Source organism: Astyanax mexicanus, chromosome 6, assembly GCF_023375975.1.
Source record: "Astyanax mexicanus isolate ESR-SI-001 chromosome 6, AstMex3_surface, whole genome shotgun sequence".
In the NCBI taxonomy this organism is placed as follows: domain Eukaryota; kingdom Metazoa; phylum Chordata; class Actinopteri; order Characiformes; family Acestrorhamphidae; genus Astyanax; species Astyanax mexicanus.
This window is the reverse complement of record NC_064413.1, coordinates 7,985,177-8,009,545: the sequence shown is the minus strand read 5'-3', so window position 1 is coordinate 8,009,545 and position 24,369 is coordinate 7,985,177. Positions and strand designations below refer to the sequence as shown.

The following is a 24,369-nucleotide window of genomic DNA, read 5'->3' as shown; positions in this document are numbered from 1 at the left end:
AAGTATAATTGGTTTCTGTGGTTTTGTAGTTAAGTTTTACTGAAGTTTTTTCGACTTTTTAAATTAGCTACACTACATTTATATCTCAAATACACAACGTTACCAAACGTACAGTATTTGCTCATCTACACTTGCATGCATTTGAACTTGAGTGACATCCCATTCCTAATCTATGCGTTTAATATAAGATGTTTGCAGCTGAAATGGCTTCAACACTTTAAGACTTCAACTTTCCACAAGGTTTAGGAGTGTGTTTATGGGAAGTTTTGTTTTTAATTTGAATAGGTCTATGGGCTATACAAAACATGTTCATTACTTCCTTTGCACAAAATCTGTCTCACATAAAGAAATCTAAGCAACTCTTCTATTCGCATCAGTTTTAATCTCATACAGAATGAGCCATTTAAGGGCTCTGTCACTTTTATGCATATAAGCTGTCGCTGGCCACGCCCCATGTTTACGCTGAGTGTTTACAAGGAGTTAGTGTTAGCTTGTGGTAAATGGCAAAACACGAACATGCTAGCTCATATTAACATCTTCCTCACTTGCCATAGACAGTAGGTACAGATCCCTCCCTCAGAAGAAGTCTGCTGAATAATCTTGTGCTGTGTACTGTCTGAGGTTCTCAAACAAAATGAATGAAATGGCAGATATTCAACAGATCTAGTGGGTGGGGCTCTGGTAGGGGTTGATGGGTAAGGGGTGGTTTCAGGGTGATTCAATGTAGATTTTTTTTATTGTGATATCACAGGAATCATATGCTTTTATATTCTATAAGCCGTACATTTGGCTTCCTTTCTTAAAACTCTTAAAACTCTTTTAGATGATTTACTGAAAACAAATTGTTATTTTTTTTTCATGTTTGGAGTGTTTATAGGGGCAGTTTAGACCCAAGTGGAAATACAAAAGCATGTATAATACATGCATAATACATGTGTGTCCCCTTTTAATTCCAATATACGTGGTTTGGGTTCTACGTCCATTAATGTTTCCTAGGATCAAGTAAGTAGGCTGGGATTAAATGAAGGGCTTGGACCTTCTTGTAAATCTGCCATCCCTCATTTTCATCTCATTTGGATTAATTATAGTTAATTATACTTATAGAGCCTGGTATCCTAGTTATCCATAGATATCTGATAGAAATGTATTAATTCCTTCTGCGTTTCAGAACTTCATGTTGAACCAGTGATTTACAGTCAGACTAAAGCCTGCCTATAGATATGAGCTTTTCACTGGCGCAGAATTACTAAAAGCTTCTGCTTTGTACTTTGCCCTGTATTATACGCTGTATACTGTAAGTATACCACAGCTTATACTGTAATCACATTAGGAGATGAGAGATATCTAAGAGGGCTTTTTCCCTGCACTAAAAAGCAAAGCACAGCTGCCATTTATAACCGGAACATTCATAACATTCAAGCGCTGACCAATCGGGCTGCAAGATTTTAAGAAAATACTGTATTATGATTATATATATACAGCTCTGGAAAAAAATAAGAGATCACTTCAGTTTCTGAATCAGTTTCCCAGATTTTGATTTTTGATTTTGAGTAAAATTAACATTGTTGTTTTATTCTATAAAACTATGGACCACGTTTTTCCCAAATTCCAAATAAAAATATTGTCATTTAGAGCATTTATTCGCAAAAAATTGAAATGGCTGTAATAACAAAAAAGATGCAGAGATTTCAGACCTAAAATAATGCAAAGAAAACAAGTTCATATTCATAAAGTTTAAGTGGTCAGAAATCAATTTTTCATGCATCTTGGCATGTTCTCCTCCACCAGTCTTACACACTGCTTTTGGATAACTTTGTCTTTACTCCTGGTGCAAAAATTCAAGCAGTTCAGTTTGGTTTGATGGCTTGTGGTCATCTGTCTTTCTCTTGATTATATTCCAGAGGTTTTCAATTTGGTAAAATCAAAGAAACTTATCATTTTTAAGTGGTCTCTTATTTTTTTCCTAGGTCTGTAGCTGCTGCACTTGGAGGTCAGTGTAATGTTTATCAGTTATATTTTCAGATTGTTCAGAAAAATAGACTATACTAAGTTTCTATTTAGTATAGTCAAGAAGAAATTGGATTTACCGATTTTTTTATTTTTTTATTTTATTTCTGCCTTTCACAAACAGAAATTCGGGAATAAAGGTATACGTAAATCTTCTCTGGATTTTTTTTATTTTTCCATTTTTTGCTTCTTCTAACAATCAAGAATATATACAGTACCAGTCAAAAATGTTTTTCCTACATTGTAAATTAATACTGAAATCACTCAGACTATAAAGGAAGACATAAAGTATCATATAGTAAATTAAAATTATTAAACAAACTAAAATACTGGGGGCGGGCTGTTAACTTGTGGTTTCTGAGGCTGGTAACTCTGATGAACTTATCCTGTACAACAGAGATAACTCCTGCTCCTCCTTTCCTGGAGCAGTCCTGATGAGAGCCAGTTTCCTCATAACGTTTTTGATTTTCTTTGCAACTGCACTTTTGGAAACGTTCTTGAAGTTTTTTTTTTTCTGGATTAGAATATTACTCAAATAGAGCTATTCACTGTATACCTGTAACTCTACCTCTTCACAACTTTACAACTGATGCTCTCAAACACTTTGAGAGTCTTTTGATAAGTTCAGCACAGCTGTTAACAGAAGGCCTGAATTGCAGGTGACTCTACATCATAAAACTGACTGAGAAAATCCAGCCAAGACGTTCAAAGCTGAACAAGAGGTGCTACTTTGAAGAATCTAAAACCATAAAACATATTCTGGTTTGTTTAACACTTTTTTTGATTACTACATAATTCCATAGTATAGTATACCATAGTATACTTTAGTATTCAAATTTTTAAATACTGGAAAACCACAGAAATTAAGGTGTGTCCAAACTTTTCACTGGTTCTGTATATTGAGAATCAATTGTTTCTTAATGTCTTCTTGGTGGTGTCCATTAAGTTTATCTCGTTTTAAGTGCCTGTTGGACTGATGCCTTGATATTTATTGAATGTATCATTTTTGTCATTAATAATTAATTCATTTTCTAATCTGTTTGTCTTGGGCAGGGTTACAGAAGGTCTAGACTAGAGCCATAAGGCAGGAAACTGTTTGGAAGGGGTGCCAGTCTGTCCCTGAGAAACACACATCTAGGAAGCAATGTATAGAAGCCTAGCTAATCCACAAAAAATATATATTTTAATACATTATTTTTAATATATATTTTTTTCTATCCAACTCCAGAAGCCAGTTATCCCTCCCATTAATTAGGACTCCCCCTATCTCCCACTAGCAATGCTCCCAACAACAGGGGCCCTATCTTACACCGTGCTCATTGCTATCTTACAACCCACCAACAGTATATTTCCACACATCCCTCCTGTGTCATTTAAATAGCAATGGTGTTTGTGAATATACAGTCATATGAAAAAGTTTGGGCACCCCTATTAATCCTAAACATTTTAAGTTCTAAATATTTGGGTGTTTGCAACAGCCATTTCAGTTTGATATATCTAATAACTGATGGACACAGTAATATTTCAGGATTGAAATGAGGTTTATTGTACTAACAGAAATGTGCAATATGCATTGAACCAATTTGACTGGTGCAAAAGTATGGGCCCCCTTATCATTTTATTGATTTGAATACTCCTAACTACTTTTTACTGACTTACTGAAGCACAAGATTGGTTTAGTAACCTCATTGAGCTTTGAACTTCATAGCCAGGTGTATCCAATCATGGGAAAAGGTATTGAAGGTGGCCAATTGCAAGTTGTTCTCCTATTTGAATCTTCTCTGAAGAGTGGCATCATGGGCTCATCAAAACAACTCTCAAATTATCTAAAAACAAAGATTGTTCAACATAGTTGTTCAGGGGAAGGATACAAAAAGTTGTCTCAGAGATTTAACCTGTCAGTTTCCACTGTGAGGAACATAGTAAGGAAATGGAAGACCACAGGGACAGTTCTTGTTAAGCCAATAAGTGGCAGGCTAAGAAAAATATCAGAAAGGCAGAGAAGAAGAATGGTGAGAACAGTCAAGGACAATCCACAGACCACCTCCAAAGAGCTGCAGCATCATCTTGCTGCAGATGGTGTCACTGTGCATCGGTCAACAATACAGCGCACTTTGCACAAGGAGAAGCTGTATGGAAGAGTGATGCGAAAGAAGCCATTTCTGCAAGCACGCCACAAACTTTTGCATTAGCAAAGCTTTTGCATACCTCAGGCGACTCTGTTTGTGGCGTGCTTGCAGAAATGGCTGATTAAGATTAATAGGGGTGCCCAAACTTTTTCATATGACTTTATCTATGCTAATGGATGTAGTGCTCTCGAAATAAAGTGTGTTCAGGGACATTTCTGTCCCTGCTTTTTTATTGCTATCTTGGCAATGGAAAACACAGGTGCACCACTGACTAAACCTACAACCTAGACGGACGCTAACAGTCAGACGTTCATTGATATCTTGGCAGGGAGTTGTCAACACAAGCACGTCCCAACACGCGCAACCCCTGCTTGTAACAACTCAACCCTTAACTCAGCTTTATTTATAGAGCACTTTAAAAACAGCAACAGCCGCAACAAAGTGCTGTACATAGCAAATTATAGGATAAAAACAAAATACTAGAAACAATAAGACAAATTTACATATAATTATCAATAAAAATAGTTTTAGATAAATCTATGAAACAAGTAAAGTAAAAGTAAAACAAAGTAAAATAATAAAAACAGAAATAAAATAAAATAAATAAAACAAGAACAAAGTCTCAAATTGGGTTAAAAGCCAAGAAATAAAAAGGAGTCTTTAGCCTGGTTTTAAAAGTGGACACACACATGAACACACAGCAGTGCACAAACCCATAGCGTGTGCCTGTTGGCAGCTATGCAAACTTTTACATCAACAATATAGAAAATGAACGAACAGGTCAGTTTCATCTCCCACCAGGTAGATGCACCCCTGAAATAGCAATACGCCAAAGTCAGAGCGCACCTGGCTATTAAAGGGAATTTCAAGTGACACTGATTGGTTTATTTTACATTATGCCCAAAACACACCCATTATTAGTAAGAAATTTAATATATGCCATTTACCCATTTCGAGCCACGCAAGACACACTTTTCCCACTGTTACGATAGCAAAGACACACTGACACGCTCTATAAATCAAGCTGCACTGTGCACGGTTGACGACTCGAAATGCTATAGATTTCTAAAATAGGGCTCAAGAAAAGTGAAGAACAGCACATGCCTCCTCCAATACATGTAAATTTAAACTCTTCCTCTTTTTGAACTGCTTCTATTGCAGCATCGTTGGGGACCCAGCTCTGATAGATACATCAGCTAACAGATGCCTGTGCTGACCAACGTTAAATTAGCAGTGATGAGGAGAGAGAGCACCACCTACTGTATCCACACTTAGAGAGCATGGCCAATAATAGTGCTCTCTCAGACTCTGGCTGCTGATGGCGCGCAGGATGATCCACGGCTATTGAAACCTATGTGTAGTATCCAGAGTATCCAGAGGAACCCTCTTAGAGGAAAACTCTTCACAGGCGAAGACTGGAACGAGATCAAACACACATCCAGAGTCCCCCAGAGATCTGCGGCACACACATTATTATTCCACCCTATAATTAATAATAATAACTTCTAATATATTCATTAGAAATAATTTGGCTGTATAAAGCCCCCAGCACTGAGCTGTGAAGCAGTGGAACTGTGTTCTCCTTAGCTGTAGCTGTGCTTGTCATGAGTTACCATAAGATCTTTAGTTTTGTTTCTGTCTTTTCTCTTTTTGTTTCTCTGTCCTATCCCCACTCTGTCATTGGTGTTCAAACCATGCGCAAAAGGCATGTACTAATTCTCTTAAATAATTATAGGTGGGTTTTGGGCGTAACATGAGGTAAAAAAAACAATCAGTGTGTCATTTACCATTTCTTTTAAAAGACACTTGAACTGTGACTTTGGCAGATTGCTATTTTAAAGGCGCAGCTACCTGGATATGTCTCTGTCCTTCCTTCTCTCTCGCCCTCACCCCCTCCCTTTCTCTCCATTTTTTCCATTCTGTTCCTCTAATCCAGGGGTCGGCAATTAAGTTTGGCCGTGGACCAGTTTTTTTTTTTCAAGCCATTCAGTGGTGGGCCACAAAAAAAAATTGTTTTGGTAAATGAAGTGTAATAGAATGGAGTGCTACAGACTAGTAGCTCTCCAGGCCAGAGGGTTGGTGAACCCAATTGCAGAACAGTTGATCTCAAAGCAGGTAAACCCAAGAAGAAAGGAAAAAAAACACGCACTACCGCTGCCCTGTCTTGTGAATTGGGACATGGCCAGGAAAAACGCACTTATAAGAAGATAGCGAAAATGAGAACTGTCAGAAACTAAAGTCACGTCGAGCACGAAAGACAGGGGAGGAACGTAAACAAAAACTCATCAGAGAAGCATTTTTTTTCATTATCGTTCACTGTAGTTCAAACGACCTTACAGGCCAGATGTTTCATGCTTGTTGCCGACCTCTAACCACGTATACAATCCAATTAAACATGTCTAAGAATTCCCTGTCCTCCTCGTCATGTTGAGATAAGAAAGGAAAGAAAGTACAGTAGTGACAATACAACATTCAAAGCATAGAAAGTGTTTCTTCAGAACTTCAAAACTCTCCAGTACTTTCTTTCCATCTGGGTGTTTTTGAAGTATGTTTGGGATCATTGTCCTGCTAAAAGACCCGTGACCTAGGACATCCCTATATGGTCCCTATATTGAGATCCAAAAGTAGGGTCCTTCTCGGGCTCCTACCATAGCATTGCATTTTATTTTGAATGTTAATGGATAGTTTGTTCTGGTACTGATGCACCCTGAGCCTGCATGACAGCTTGAATTTCTTTGAAACATTTATGTTTCTTATTATCTTATTTGAGGTGTGATTTTTATATTTCCCACACCTGTTACTTGCCACAGGTGAGTTTAAACAAGCATAAAATGCTTGAAACTAAATTAATTAACCAATTTTGTTTGCCCATTTTGTTTTGTTTGAAATTATACCAAATTTGTCTTTCTCTTTTTTTGTGTCGTTCCAAAACGCACAAAGTTAATAAACATGTTTTTAGCTAAACACTTCATGAAAATGTAGGGGTTCCAACACATGTGGAGTGCAATGATTGTACATTTTGTTTGGCAAAGATCATGCACCAATACAGTTGGGGCCATTTAGCAAGAAAACTGTTAAAAAAAAGATACTGGCCTGTATTCAGAGTTCCCTAACATAACCCCAACCCCATTACGAGCCTTTAAGAACCATTTTGCTGTGTGTGTGTGTGTGTGTGTGTGTGTGTGTGTGTGTGTTACCAACTCTCGCTGAGGAAGTCTTGCATACATAATATAATTTTCTCCTTCTTTTGCCTTTTCTCCCAGATACACGCACATACATGAGTCAGTGCATTTCCCCCCTTTCCCCTCTTTCCATCTCCTCCACCCTTCCCCCACTATCTCTCTCTTTCTATCTCCATCTCTCCCATGTTCATGCCCCCGTTCTCCCATCTCTCTCGCCCTCACTCCCTCCCTCCCTCCCTTTCTCTCCATTTGTTTCCATTGTGTTCCTCTAATCCGTCCATCCATGTCTGTCTGACCGTGTATACAATCCCTGCATACACCAACCACAACAGAGAGCAACATTAGGCTGTGTTATTCACCATAGGTCTAAAAATTGTAGAAAATAATAAAAGAAATAATATAAAAAATTGGGCATTTGACTGATTTATTGCATTTCATGTGTTTTGCATTTTATTGCCACTGTATGAAAGATAGGTGAGAATTTTAAGGTTGTACTGTAAAAAAGACATGCACTAAAGTAGCATCTGTGTTAATTCAGATAATTTAGGGGAGATGCTGAACATTATTTATGATTACATTACCTGTGCGGAAATCTCTTTTAGCCATATACAGGGGTTGGAAAATGAAAATGAAACACCTGTCATTTCAGTGTGGGTGGATTCATGGCTAAATTGGACCAGCCTGTTGGCCAAACTTCATTAATTGCACATTGCACTAGTAAGAGTTTAAAAGAGGACAAATTGTTGGTGCAAATCGTCTTGCTGGCGCATCTGTGACCAAGACAGCAAGACTTTGTGATGCATCAAGAGCCACGATATCCAGGGTAATGTCAGCATACCACCAAGAAGGACCAACTACATCCAACAGGATTAACTGTGGACGCTGTAAGAGGAAGCTGTCTGAAAGGGATGTTCGGGTGCTAACCCGGATTGTATCCAAAAAACATAAAACCACGGCTGATCAAATCACAGCAGAATGCAATGTGCACCTCAACTCTCCTGTTTCCACCAGAACTGTCCATCGGGACAATAAATTATTGTGCTCTAAAATCAGGTGTTTCAGTTTCATTGTCCAACCCCTGTAGAGCTGTACATGCGAAATGACCCATTTAGAGTTGTTTATAATGGTTTGAACTTATTTAATTCAGCATTGGTTTCTCACTCAATGCCTGTTACTTTTAATAATCCATTTCACATTAAATTTACTTTAATCAGCTACGTCACCATCTTCTACCAAAACAAGGCTGTAAGGGAAGTAGACGGAAGTAGTGTTGGAATGCTAGGTACTAGCAATGCTGTCTCACTGCTGCGTTCCCAAATGCACTTCTTCTTCAAAAAGAAGAAAAAGAAATCTTATAAAGATCAAACCTTCCATAGTTTTCCCAAAGATCCTATACTTCAGCGTGAATGGTTTCATAAAATCATAGAGATACCCATTTCAATTTAAGATGTATGTTACTGTGCTAGCTAGCTAATGCTAGCCATATTAATATTACCCAGCCAGCCAATCTAACCAGATGAATGTTAGCAGAGAGACAGCAACTAGCTAAACCTGGTTCTTCGGCTATGACTTGATTAATCCTAAACTGGTTATTTTCTCGGTTAATGTCAAATTGAGTCAGGGGTAATGTTAGTCAAGCCTTAGCTCTTTAGAGTAGCCGTTTAGCTAACGCTAGCTAGATAATATCCTACTGTGGGGATCCTGATCTTACAAGAATGTACACTTACATACTTAGCTAGACTGTATTTGGCTGTATTTAACAGTTGTGTTAACGTTATGTTATGTTATGTCTGATTTGATATTCCAGACGTGGACACAAAAGTAAGTTCAGAACACTTTACTAAAGAGGTTTTTTTTTTTGAAAGACAATGTTTGGAATGACAAAGTTGAAGAAGGATGCTGTGCCCACGTTATTTGCCTGAACAGATTGTTCAGTGAAGCTTGTGAGCAGGACTGTCGTTAGACCAACTTTAAGATATTTTTTCTACAGTCACAGTAACTAGGTACAGTGTATCACAAAAGTGAGTATTTCTTTCATGGGACAACACTCACAAAATGACACTTTAACACAATTAAAAGTAGTCTGTGTGCAGCTTATATGAGTGTAACTTTCTTCTTTCTTCAGAAGATTGCCAAAACCCTAAAACTGAGCTGCAGCACAGTGGCCAAGATCATTCAGTGTTTTAAAAGAGCAGAGTCCAATCAGAACAGACCTTGTGTTGGTCTAAGTGCATGTGCTCAGCTTCACGTCCAAAGGCTGTCTTTGAAGAGGTGGGGGATTAGCCTGTCAGCACTTAGACCATACGCTGCATACTACACCAAAATGGTCTGCATGGCTGTCACCCTAGAAGGCAGCCTCATCTAAAGTCTGTACACAAGAAAGCCCGCAAACAGTTTGCTGAAGGCATGTCAACAAAGGACATGGATTACTGGAACCATGGTCTGAGACCAAAATTAATTAGTTTTGTGTGGATGGTCTCAGGTGAGGAATATAAAGATAAACAGTTAACAAAACAATGCTATTTCTGCTGCCTCGCCTCATGACCTGGATATAACAGATATGATTTTATTTACAGCACAAGTATTTTCGCCTGGGAACAGTTCTGAAACTAGGCGTTAAACCCACAGACATTTTTCCATTTCAGCTAAAAGTCTTAAACACAACAGTAAAGGTAAGCTGCTGTAATCAATAAAAATTGTGCTCAGTGCTGCAGACCTTATTGTTTTTATTAAAAATATCTGAATATGTGTGGATGGTCCTGAATACCTTGTCTCTGGGGACCAGTATTATTATTTGAGGTGTTTTTATTTGCCCATAGCTCTCCACTATTTGAATGACATTTGATTTTTTAGAACAGATTTTATACACAATCTTCAAAGCTATAGTAAAGAGCTATGGTCTCAGGCATTGTATATCAAACCATTTTATGTTTTAACTTTCTCACTGAGAGAGTTTTCAAAAGTTCAGACGTTTAGAAACATGTGGTTAGCAGCAAAGTGAACAGCAAACTTCACTTGTATTACTCCATTAAATTAACACTTTACTAATATATTACACATTTTTCCTGTAAAAGCAATGACTAAAGAGTCTTAAAGTCTAGTCCTAGAATAGAAAAGAAATATAGAATAAATTTATTTTTTGTGTTTTTTTTAAAGGTGGTTGTATTCCATCTTGTGAAGTTGATAATGGGAAAACATCTTAAAACCACCTTTATTTAACGTTGCTTAAAACAACCATAGCATAGAATAAACGTTATTTTTTTTAAAGATGGCTGCATTACATTTTATAATGTTGATTATGTAAAAACAACTTTAAAACAACCTTTAGTAAACGTTGCTTGTTACCCTGAAGGCAAAAAAAAAAAAAAATCAAAGATGCTTGTATTACATATTTTGAAATTGATAATGAAAAAACAACCTTAACACAATCTTTATTTAACGTTGCTTGATACAATTATAGCAACGAACTTTAAATAAACCTTAATTTTTATTAAAGATGGTTGCACTACATCTTTTGAAGTTGATAATGGAAAAACACACTTAAAACAACCTTTATTTTACGTTGCTTGATACAAAAAGGACAAAGAACAATGAATAAACTTTCTTTTTTATCAAAGATTAATGCATTATATATTTTAAGGTTGATGATGGAAAACAACATGAAAACAACCTTTACTTTGATACAATATCTCTTAATACAATGACAGCAAATTATTTATGATTACATTACCTGTGCGGAAATCTCTTTTAGCCATATACAGGGGTTGGACAATGAAACTGAAACACCTGTCATTTCAGTGTGGGTGGATTCATGGCTAAATTGGACCAGCCTGTTGGCCAAACTTCATTAATTGCACATTGCACTAGTAAGAGTTTAAAAGAGGACAAATTGTTGGTGCAAATCGTCTTGCTGGCGCATCTGTGACCAAGACAGCAAGACTTTGTGATGTATCAAGAGCCACGATATCCAGGGTATATGTCAGCATACAACCAAGAAGGACCAACCATATCCAACAGGATTAACTGTGGACGCTGTAAGAGGAAGCTGTCTGAAAGGGATGTTTGGGTGCTAACCCGGATTGTATCCAAAAAACATAAAACCACGGCTGATCAAATCACGCAGAATTCAATGTGCACCTCAACTCTCCTGTTTCCACCAGAACTGTCCGTCGGGACAATAAATTATTGTGCTCTAAAATCAGGTGTTTCAGTTTCATTGTCCAACCCCTGTAGAGCTGTACATGCGAAATGACCCATTTAGAGTTGTTTATAATGGTTTGAACTTATTTAATTCAGCATTGGTTTCTCACTCAATGCCTGTTACTTTTAATAATCCATTTCACATTAAATTTACTTTAATCAGCTACGTCACCATCTTCTACCAAAACAAGGCTGTAAGGGAAGTAGAAGGAAGTAGTGTTGGAATGCTAGGTACTAGCAATGCTGTCTCACTGCTGCGTTCCCAAATGCACTTCTTCTTCAAAAAGAAGAAAAAGAAATCTTATAAAGATCAAACCTTCCATAGTTTTCCCAAAGATCCTATACTTCAGCGTGAATGGTTTCATAAAATCATAGAGATCCCCATTTCAATTTAAGATGTATGTTACTGTGCTAGCTAGCTAATGCTAGCCATATTAATAATACCCAGCCAGCCAATCTAACCAGATGAATGTTAGCAGAGAGACAGCAACTAGCCAAACCTGGTTCTTCGGCTATGACTTGATTAATCCTAAACTGGTTATTTTCTCGGTTAATGTCAAATTGAGTCAGGGGTAATGTTAGTCAAGCCTTAGCTCTTTAGAGTAGCCGTTTAGCTAACGCTAGCTAGATAATATCCTACTGTGGGGATCCTGATCTTACAAGAATGTACACTTACATACCTAGCTAGACTGTATTTGGCTGTATTTAACAGTTGTGTTAACGTTATGTTATGTCTGATTTGATATTCCAGACGTGGACACAAAAGTAAGTTCAGAACACTTTACTAAAGAGGGTTTTTTTGAAAGACAATGTTTGGAATGACAAAGTTGAAGAAGGATGCTGTGCCCACGTTATTTGCCTGAACAGATTGTTCAGTGAAGCTTGTGAGCAGGACTGTCGTTAGACCAACTTTAAGATATTTTTTCTACAGTCACAGTAACTAGGTACTCAAATTTCTGCAGATATTCAAGTATTTCTTTCATGGGACAACACTCACAAAATGACACTTTAACACAATTAAAAGTAGTCTGTGTGCAGCTTATATGAGTGTAACTTTCTTCTTTCTTCAGAAGATTGCCAAAACCCTAAAACTGAGCTGCAGCACAGTGGCCAAGATCATTCAGTGTTTTAAAAGAGCAGAGTCCAATCAGAACAGACCTTGTGTTGGTCTAAGTGCATGTGCTCAGCTTCACGTCCAAATGCTGTCTTTGAAGAGGTGGGGGATCAGCCTGTCAGCACTTAGACCATACGCTGCATACTACACCAAAATGGTCTGCATGGCTGTCACCCTAGAAGGCAGCCTCATCTAAAGTCTGTACACAAGAAAACCCGCAAACAGTTTGCTGAAGGCATGTCAACAAAGGACATGGATTACTGGAACCATGGTCTGAGACCAAAATTAATTAGTTTTGTGTGGATGGTCTCAGGTGAGGAATATAAAGATAAACAGTTAACAAAACAATGCTATTTCTGCTGCCTCGCCTCATGACCTGGATATAACAGATATGATTTTATTTACAGCACAAGTATTTTCGCCTGGGAACAGTTATGAAACTAGGCGTTAAACCCACAGACATTTTTCCATTTCAGCTAAAAGTCTTAAACACAACAGTAAAGGTAAGCTGCTGTAATCAATAAAAATTGTGCTCAGTGCTGCAGACTTTATTGTTTTTATTAAAAATATCTGAATATGTGTGGATGGTCCTGAATACCTTGTCTCTGGGGACCAGTATTATTATTTGAGGTGTTTTTATTTGCCCATAGCTCTCCACTATTTGAATGACATTTGATTTTTAAGAACAGATTTTATACACAATCTTCAAAGCTATAGTAAAGAGCTATGGTCTCAGGCATTGTATATCAAACCATTTTATGTTTTAACTTTCTCACTGAGAGAGTTTTCAAAAGTTCAGACGTTTAGAAACATGTGGTTAGCAGCAAAGTGAACAGCAAACTTCACTTGTATTACTCCATTAAATTAACACTTTACTAATATATTACACATTTTTCCTGTAAAAGCAATGACTAAAGAGTCTTAAAGTCTAGTCCTAGAATAGAAAAGAAATATAGAATAAATTTATTTTTTGTGTTTTTTTTAAAGGTGGTTGTATTCCATCTTGTGAAGTTGATAATGGGAAAACATCTTATAACCACCTTTATTTAACGTTGCTTAAAACAACGATAGCATAGAATAAACGTTATTTTTTTTAAAGATGGCTGCATTACATTTTATAATGTTGATTATGTAAAAACAACTTTAAAACAACCTTTAGTAAACGTTGCTTGTTACCCTGAAGGCAAAAAAAAAAAAAATCAAAGATGCTTGTATTACATATTTTGAAATTGATAATGAAAAAACAACCTTAACACAATCTTTATTTAACGTTGCTTGATACAATTATAGCAACGAACTTTAAATAAACCTTAATTTTTATTAAAGATGGTTGCACTACATCTTTTGAAGTTGATAATGGAAAAACACACTTAAAACAACCTTTATTTTACGTTGCTTGATACAAAAAGGACAAAGAACAATGAATAAACTTTCTTTTTCATCAAAGATTAATGCATTATATATTTTAAGGTTGATGATGGAAAACAACATGAAAACAACCTTTACTTTGATACAATATCTCTTAATACAATGACAGCAAAGAACATTGAATATACGTTTTTTCCAAACATGCTTGTATTACATCTGTTTAGGTTAATGATGAAAAAAAACTTTAAAACAATATTTATTTAACGTTGCTTGATACATTGATTGATAGCAAAGAACATTGAATAAACGTTAACGTTTTTTTTTATCAAAGATGGTTGCACTACATGTTTTAAGGTTGAGGATGGAAAAACAACCTTAACACAACCTTTATTTAACAGTAAAATGTAATGCATACATCTTTGAAAAAATAACGTTTATTCGATGTTCTGCGTTTTTTCGACCTAGAAATGAATGAGAAGAATGAGCGTGTGTGTAGTGTGTGTACTGACCGTGCATAGCGTTTCACACACACACACTACACACACACACACACACACTACACACACACACACACACACACACACACACACTACACACTGACCGGGCTGTGTGAGAAGCTCATTTGCATCCACTCAAAGCTTCCCAAAGGAAAACACGCCTTCCACTGTTTCCACATTAATCGCCACTCTAACAGGGAATAAACACGGCGCGCGGACCCTTCAGCTCGCGATATAATAACACACATCTTTATCTGAGTCCTGTTATCAGTGCTAAACCCGCCTGGCAGCGCTGCTCAGGATGCTTTTCTCCATAAAGCGAACAAAACGCGTGTCATCATCGGTCAGCGGCGGAATTCAATGAGCGCCGTCTAATCGAAAAACAAGCAGCCGAGTGGAGGAGCTTCCAGAAGTGCACTACTACTGAAGGTAAGCGCTTAAAACCAGCATACTGCTGCCATATTTCACTATTTCACTATTTCACAATGCACGACTGTGTGCTCACGTTAGAGTAGTGAAAGATGCATGGAGAGATTAAGGGTGTTGAATATGATGAGCTCTTTAACAGGGTCCATTTGTCTCCAGCTGGATTTTATGCCTCCTATTATATAGCTATGGTGATTTATAGTGGTGATGTAGTCACTGCCTATAATAATAATAATAATCTCCCTGTATAATATTCCTACAGTGCTGACTGTAGTATAGGAATTTCTTTACCAGTAGTATTATTTTTAATTCAGTTAAGTATTTGGTGTGATTTACACAATGGATACACATTGCAATTCCAGTACAACTGAATGGGCACATAATCCTTTATGATATAGATGTACTGGAATTTCTGTAGTACTGTACTGTACCAGGATATCAATATGCAGGATACTAGCTATATTAGACAATAACACATTATTATTATTATTAATATACTATTCTGTACTGGGTGCACAATGCAATCCCAATACACCTAAATGTGCACACAATCCTTTATGATTTAGATGTACTGGAATTTCTGTAGTACTGTACTGTACTACAATAGATTAAAATAAAGACTATTGTATGCATTTGTTATTTGCATTTGTCTCCAGTTGGATTTTATGCCTCCTATCATATAGCTATGGTGATTTATAGTAGTGGTGTAGTCACTGTCAATAATAATAATATTCATGTATAATATTTCTACAGTGCTGACTGTAGGTAGTATAGGAATTTCTGTAGCAGTATTAATATTTTTAATCCAGTATTTGGTGTGATTTACACAATGGATACACATTGCAATTCCAGTACAATTGAATGTGCACCTAATCCTTTATGATATAGATGTACTGGAATTTCTGTAGTACTGTACTGTATACTAGGATATCAATATGCAGAATACTAGCTATATTAGACAATAACACATTATTATTATTATTATTATTATTATTATTATTATTATTATTAATAATATACTATTCTGTACTGGGTGCACAATGCAATCCCAGTACACATAAGTACTGTACTACAATAGATGAAAATAAAGACTATTGCATGCATTTGTCATTTGCATTTGTCTCCAGCTGGAATTTATTCCTCCTATTATATAGCTGTGGTGATTTATAGTGGTGATGTAGTCACTGCCTATAATAATAATAATAATCTCCCTGTATAATATTCCTACAGTGCTGACTGTAGTATAGGAATTTCTGTAGCAGTATTATTATTATTATTAATCCAGTATTTGGTGTGATTTACACAATGGGTAACAGTTACACATTGCAATCTCCATACAATTGAATGTGCACCTAATCCTTTATTATATAGATGTACTGGAATTTCTGTAGTACTGTACTGTACTAGTATATCAATATACAGGATACTAGCTATATGAGAAAATAACACATGATTATTTTTACTACACTAAACTGTACTATATTATGCTATACTATTATTTGTTAAGGTTTACTTGGTACACAATACAATTCCAGTGCAAATGAATGGGCACATAATCCTTTATGATATAGATGTACAGGAATTTATCTAGTACTGTACTGTACTAGGCTATTAATATGCAGAACACAATAGATAAAAAGATGAAAATAAAGACTATTGTATGCATTTATCATTTGCATTTGTCTCCAGCTGGATTTTATGCCTTCTATTATATAGCTATGGTGATTTATAGTGGTGATGTAGTCACTGCCTATAATAATAATAATAATAATCTCCCTGTATAATATTCCTACAGTGCTGACTGTAGTGTAGGAATTTCTGTACCAGTATAATTATTTTTAATTCAGTTCTGTATTGGGTGTGATTTACACAATGGGTATACATTGCAATTCCAGTACATGAATGTGCACCTAATCCCTTATGATATAGATGTACTGAAATTTCTGTAGTACTGTACTGTACTAGTATATCAATATGCAGGACACCAGCTAACATGATTATTATTACCATACTATACTATACTATACTATACTATACTATACTATACTATACTATATATTATTATTTTTTAAAGATTTACTGGGTACACAATAAAATCCCAGTACACATAAATGTGCACACAATCCTTTATGATATAGATGTACAGGAATTTCTGTAGTACTGTACTGTACTAGGCTATCACCATGCACTACTATAGATAAAAAGATGAAAATAAAGATTATTGTATTCGTCATTTGCATTTGTCTCCAGTTTGGCATGTATTTAATTCTATTATATAGCTATGGTGATTTACAGAGGTTATTTGAGTATTTTTTATTTTTTTAATCCAGTATTTGCTGTGATTTACTGGGTACACAATGCAATCCCAGTACAAGTGAATGGGCACATAATCTATGCTTTATGGCATAGATGTACAGGAATTTCTGTAGTTCTGTACAATTGCTATATTTATACACATATTAAAGATGACTAATGTACTAGGCTATCACTATGTAGGGTACTATATGAAACAATTAAAATAAAATATTATTGCTACACTATAATATACTATAGTATATTATACTGTTTATTATTTTTTAAGGTTTACTGGGTACACAATGTACAATCCTTTGTGATATAGATGTTCTGGAATTTCTGTTGTGCTGTACTGTACTAGGCTATATAATATGCAGAATACAGAAAGACTATTGCATGCATTTGTCATTTGCGTTTGTCTCCAGTCGGATTTTATTTTATCCTATTATATAGCTATAGTGATTTATAGTAGTGGTGTAGTCTCTGTCTATAATAATAATAATAATGATCTCCATGTATAATAATTCATACAGTGCTGACTGTAATATAGGAATTCCTGGAGCAGTATTATTACTATTATTAATTCAGTATTTGGTGTGATTTACACAATGGGTACTGTGGTAGGCCCCTGGGGTAAGGGGCGTGACCACAGTGACCCAGAAGGAGGAAGCACACAGAGAACACAGACACGGGGAGTAAATGAACTCAAAACGTACCTTTTATTTGCTTTTAACGCCCTCCACCACACCCAGAATAAACTCAAAAGAACATACTCAGCCCAATGGGGCTCTAGAGTCTGTAGAATGAACTTTAATTTCAGTTAAAGGTCCGTGCAGCCTCAGCCCTCAGCTCCCCATTCAAGACTCTCCCTTCAGTGAGCTGAGGCTGAGTTTTATACCTGTCCCAGCCGGCTGCTTAATCAGTCCTGAATGCACACCGGCTGGGACAGACATGGCTGTGAGTTCCGGCGTGGGGCGGACCCACGGTTCCCCCGCCTCCTCACGCCACAGTACACATTGCAAACCCAGTACAAATGAATGGGCACATAATCCTTTATGATATAGATGTACAGGAATTTATGTAGTACTGTAGAATTGCTATATTTATACACATATTAAAGATGACTAATGTACTAGGCTATCACTATGTAGGGTACTATATAAGACAATTAAAATATTATTACTATACTATAATGTACTATAGTATATTATACTGGGTACACAATAAAATCCCAGTAAAAATAAATGTGCATACAATCCTTTATAATATAGATGTTCTCCTGCAGTACTGTACTGTACTAGGCTATATATACTGTACTATAGGCTATACTGTACTATCACCTTGCCGGATACTAAATAAAAGGTGAAAAGAAAGACTATTTTATGCATTTGTTATTTGCATTTGTCTCCAGTTGGATTGTATGCCTCCTTGTAACATGGAGGAGGCAGGATGTAAGCGCAAGTCAGGTTTATTCTCCATATTTACAAAATAAACTAACAAAACACTAAGGAAGAACTATAAAGAAAAAGGTTACTGAAACAAACACTATACACCAGAAGATAAACTAAAAGACTGAAACAAACAGGCCAAAATAACAAAGAAACTAACTACATAAAGCAAACCTGGAAAACTGAAGACAAAAAACACAACAGGTCTGAGGCTAAACAAAACATTAAACCACGATCTGGAAAGATTAACAGGACACAGTCAAACAAAAAGCGCGACAGAGAACAATGGATCACATGAGGTATTTATACACAGGCACACACTAGGGACACCTGTGGAAGTAATGAGGGGGCGGAGTTACAAATGAGACACAAGGTGACAACACTAATGGCTTGGGCAGGGCTAGGGTGGGGCTAGGGCGGAGACAGAACAATAACAAAACAATGCCATGTGCTCAAAAAAGCACATGGCTGGAAACACAAGACAGGAAAACAGGGCAGGAGCAAAGAAAACCAAAAGAGGGAAAAACACAGGACAGACACAGGCTAATATGTAACACTCCTATTATATAGCTATGGTGAATAATAGTGGTGGTGTAGTCTTTGTCTGTAATAATAATCTCTCTGTATATAATATAGGAATTCCTGTAGCAGTATTATCATTGTTAATGGTGGAAGCTTACTATTATTATTTACTATCTTATTTACTTTTACATATTTACATATTTTTTATTTTCCATATAATATAATCCAGTATTTAGTGTGATTTACTGGGTACATAGTGCAGTTCCTGTAAAATTGAATGGGCACATAATCCCTTATGGCACAGATGTACAGGAATTTCTGTAGTACTGTAGAATTGCATATGGCTATTATTACTATACTATACTATTTATTCATTTTTAAGGTTTGTAGAGTACACAATTCAATCCCAGTAAAAATAAATGGACACAAACCTTTATTGCATAGATGTACAGGAATTTATGTAGCTCTGTACAATTGCTATATTTATACACATACTATATATGACTAATGTACTAGGCTATCACTATGTAGGGTGCTATATGAGACAATTACATATCACTATTATATGTTTTGTCTATTTGCGTTTGTCTCCAGCTGGATTTTATGCCTCCTATTATCTCCCTGTATAACATCCCTACATGGTGATTCATAGTGGTGATGTAGTCACTGTCTATAATAATAATCTAGCACATAATCCTTTATGGCATATATGTACAGCAATTTCTGTAGTACTATACAATTGCTGTATTTATATACATAGCATAAAGGAATAATGTACTAAAAGGTGAAAAAAGACTATTAAATGCATTTGCATTTGTCTTCAGCTGAATTTTATGCCTCCTATTATAATGGTGGTGTAGTTACTGTCTATAATAATAATCTCCATGTATAGTATTCTTACAGTGCTGACTGTAGTATAGGAATTCCTGTATTATTATTGATTATTGATTGATATTATTATTATTTTTTGTTTATTTAGTGTGTGGTTTATTGAGTACACAAAACAATCCCAGTACAAATGAATGGGCACATAATCCTATTACATAGATGTGTAGGAATTTCTATAGTACCGTACAATTATATTTATACACTTACTATATCGACTTATTTATGACTAATTTAATAAAAGGTGAAAATAAAGCTATTATATAGCTGTGCCATTTTATAGTGGTTGCGTAGTTACTGTCTGTTATATACAGAATTCTAAAGATGTGTAAATTACTAAAATATAGTGGTAAGGAGCTCTTAAAAGGGTCCAGTTGGCTGTATAGAATGAAAACAAACACTATATTTACACTGTATAACAGGAGTAAATGCATTTATTATTGTAAACTATATTAAAATATTCCTGTAATATTGTGTAAAGTAGTAGCTTGTACTATCGCATTGGTGTGTATTTAATATAATATTTTATTTTTTACAGTGCATGAACAGTGAAATCTGGAAATCACAATGTATATATATTTTTTTATAATTTATTTGTGTTACTGCTGCAAATAAGCATTAAACACCTGTAAAATTCAATGTTAATATTTGGTATTTGCCTTTGTTTGCAAGTACAGAGGTCAAACGTTTCCTGTAGTTTTTCACCAGGTTTGCACACACTGCAGCAGGGATTTTGGCCCACTTCTCCACACAGATCATCTCCAGATAAGCCAGGTTTCTGGGCTGTCACTGAGAAACATGGAGTTTGAGCTCCCTCCAAAGATTTTCTATAGGGTTCAGGTCTGGAGACTGGCCACTCCAGAACCTTGATTTGCTTCTTACGGAGCCACTCCTTGGTTATCCTGGCTGTGTGCTTTTGGTCATTGTCATGTTGGAAGACCCAGCCATGACCTTCAATCTTCAGTGCTCTAACTGAGGGAAGGAGGATGTTCCCCAAAATCTCACAATATGATGGCCCCGGTCATCCTCTCATTAAAACAGTGCAGTGGTCCTGTCCCACGTGCAGAAAAACACCCCCAAAGCATGATGCTTCCACCCCCATGCTTCACAGTAGGGATGGTGTTTTTGAGATGTTACTCATCATTGTTCATCCTCCAAACACAGTGAGTGGAATTAAGACCAAAAATGGTCATGGGCAAACTTAAGATATGTGCTGATTTAAGCAGGGGAACCTTCCGTACCATGCATGACTTTAAACTACAACGTCTTAGTGTATTATCCACAGTAACCTTGGAAACAGTGGTGCCAGCTCTCTTCAGGTCATTGAGCAGCTTCTCCTGTGTAGTTCTGGCTGATTCCTCACCTTTCTTAGGATCATTGATACGCCATGAGGTGAGATCTTGCATGGAGCTCCAGTCTGAGGAAGATTAACAGTCATGTTTAGCTTCTTCCATTGTCTAATAATTGCTGCAACAGTTGATCTTTTTTCAGCAAGCTGCTTGGCAATTGGTCCATGGCCATTTCCAGGCTTGTGGAGGTCTACAATTTTGTCTCTGGTGTCTTTGGACAGCTCTTTGGTCTTCGTCATGTTAGTAGTTGGAGTCTGATTACTGATTGTGTGGGGTGGACAGGTGTCTTTATGCAGCTAACGACCTCAAACTGGTGCTTCTAATTTAGAATAATAAGTGGAGTGGAGGTGGACTTTATATATATATATATATATATATATATATATTTTTTTTTTTCCCATAATATATAAAATGGTAAATTAGCTTTTTTTTCTGGGAACGCTCCATTGTGACAAAACTTTAAATTTACAGAATATAACAGGATTTCTCAGTTTTTTGGCAGACAGAACATGTATGTAAAAAACAGTAACTTTCTGACAGCAGAGGTAACAGATGATTACTTTTTTTCTGTTTTTTTTTCTGCATATATTGTGCAGTTATAAACTGTCTTTTAACAGTGATATATCCTTGAAAAAGCAGTATATTTTTGTAAATTAATATTTTACAAAGAAAACTTCATTTCACTGTTAGCTTCCTTAAAAACGACTGTTAAAAGCTGTCAAAACACATTTCATTCATATTTTACTGATACAGATTTTTTTTTGTAAAATCACAATATAAAAAACTGTTAATTCTTGTCATTTTAAGGTTTTCCATCAGAGTAAAAAAATTTAGGAAAATAATGTAAGATTTCGTTGGTAAAAAACATCATAGCATGTAGAGTGTTACCAGATGGGAAAATCTAGATTGTTATGATTGTTATGGGTAAATCATACAGTAACAGAATACTAAACAGAATACTACAGATATATATTGATCACTGTATAGACAGTTATAAAATGAAATTATAGAAATTGTAGATTTTTATGGGTAAATACTAAAATATGATAATACAGGATTCTACATTACATACAGTGCCAGTCAAAAGGTATTTTAATACAGCAATATTATATTATTTAGTATTCTGTTTATTGTTGATATAAAAGTTGGGTTTTTGCACTGCTGCGTGTCCTTGTGTAAGTAAAAAAATGGGTGTGTATGTGTGTCGAGTGCATGCAGCGCGCCTCTAATGCCAAGATAGCAATGAACGATTGACGGACTGTAGTCTAGGTTGTATTCAGTCAGTGGTGCCTCTGCGTTACATTACACCAGAAATGTTCCTAAACACACATAATTTCTAGATGACCATGATATATTCGTAAGTGTCGTAGTTATAACAATGCAGAAGGAAGACGAGAAAATATACTGTTGGTGTGGTGTAAGATAGGGCTTTTTGTCTTCTTTTTCTGGAGTGGTCCTGATGAGTGCCAGTTTCATCATAACATTTATGATGGTCATTGTGACTACACTTGAGAATACGTTCAAAGTCCTTAAAATTTTCCCTACCTTTATTTCTATTTTTCTTTTTCTTTGCTTGGATTAGAACATTATTCACCTCTACATTTTTATGATGCTCTCACACACATTAAGAGGCAAGAAATTTAAGTAATTAACTTTTGACAAGTTCAGCACAGCTGTTAACTGAAAGCCATTCCAGGTGACTCTATATCATAAATCTGACTGAGAAAATCCAGCCAAGGATTAAAAACATATTCTGGTTTGTGTAACACTTTTTTGTGTACTAAATAATTCCAGATGTTTTTTTCATAGTTTGGGTGACTTAAATATAATGAAAAAACTTAAAATAATGAAAAAAAAAAAAAAAAGACTGAATTTAAGCTGTGTCCAAACTTTTGACTGGCACTGCACAAGTATTATAAATAGCATTGCAGCTCAACACCATACATTATGACAAAGTATTATTGGGTCAATTCAGCCCTGTATCTGTACCGAGCCGCCCAACACTGTAACTGACACACACAGACCTACTTTCTGAAACATTTGCTTGTATTAATATTTCACAGGAACACGGTGCAGTATAGGAGTACACATCTTTTTCATAAGGGAGTGTGTGCTCACTGGTTTGAACTGAGTTTCTGGGAAATACACAGCAAAATGCAGCCAATGCAGTGATGAATTCACATTATTATAATAGGAAAAAGAGCTACAGAGATATCACTGCTGTTCAGGACAGGATACTAATATATTACCACATTTTTTGCACTTAAAATCCTTTATTTTTAAGAGAAATTGTCAGTGCGCCTTTTAATCTAGTGCAGGGGTGTCCAAACTTTTTTTGTTGGGGGCCAGACGGAGAAATATATTTGAAGTTACCGGCCAAAGACTCTGTAATAAAACAAATAATGAAATATACCACTTTAAATAATACATTTTCCTGATTATTTCATTTACACACCATTTTACTTGACTCACTATCTTTATCTATCTTTGACAGTGTTGTGTAAACTAAGATTTTTCAAATTGATGTTTCATTTCATGATGTCTCTTAATATTAAACTCCTTAATTACGGCAACATTTAGACTAATTTGCCCTTTTTCGGCACTAAAACTGAGCACTCTCTCCGCTTTTAGACTATTTGGCCCGTTTTCTGCGCTAGAAATGTGCACTCTCGCCACTTTTAGACTCTTTAGCCATTTTTTTGCGCTAGAAATGCGCACTCTCTCCACTTTTAGACTCTTTGGCCGTTTTCTGCGCTAGAAACGCACACTCTCTCCGCTTTTAGACTCTTTAGCCATTTTTTTGTGCCAGAAATGCGCACCCTCTCCACTTTTAGACTCTTTGGCCTGTTTTTCTGCGCTAAAACTTCACTCTCGCCGCTTTTAGACTCTTTGGCCCGTTTCTGACGCCTAGCGTTCAAACTTTGAATCTCACATTATAAAAACCTGC

General features: G+C 36.0%; 1 protein-coding gene across 6 annotated transcripts in view; it reads left to right on the top strand.

Annotated features, from left to right (window-relative positions):
* The first annotated feature begins 14,587 nt into the window (after nucleotides 1-14,587).
* ttyh1 (tweety family member 1) overlaps nucleotides 14,588-24,369 on the top strand; it is a 64,244-nt gene continuing 54,462 nt past the window's right edge. For 4 of the 6 annotated variants that reach the window (XM_022674018.2, XM_022674019.2, XM_022674015.2 and 1 more), the window contains exon 1: nucleotides 14,588-14,926. The gene's annotated coding sequence lies outside the window, so the exon portion shown is untranslated. The remainder of the gene's footprint in view (nucleotides 14,927-24,369) is intronic. The other 2 variants (XM_022674020.2, XM_022674021.2) reach the window with 1 other exon arrangement.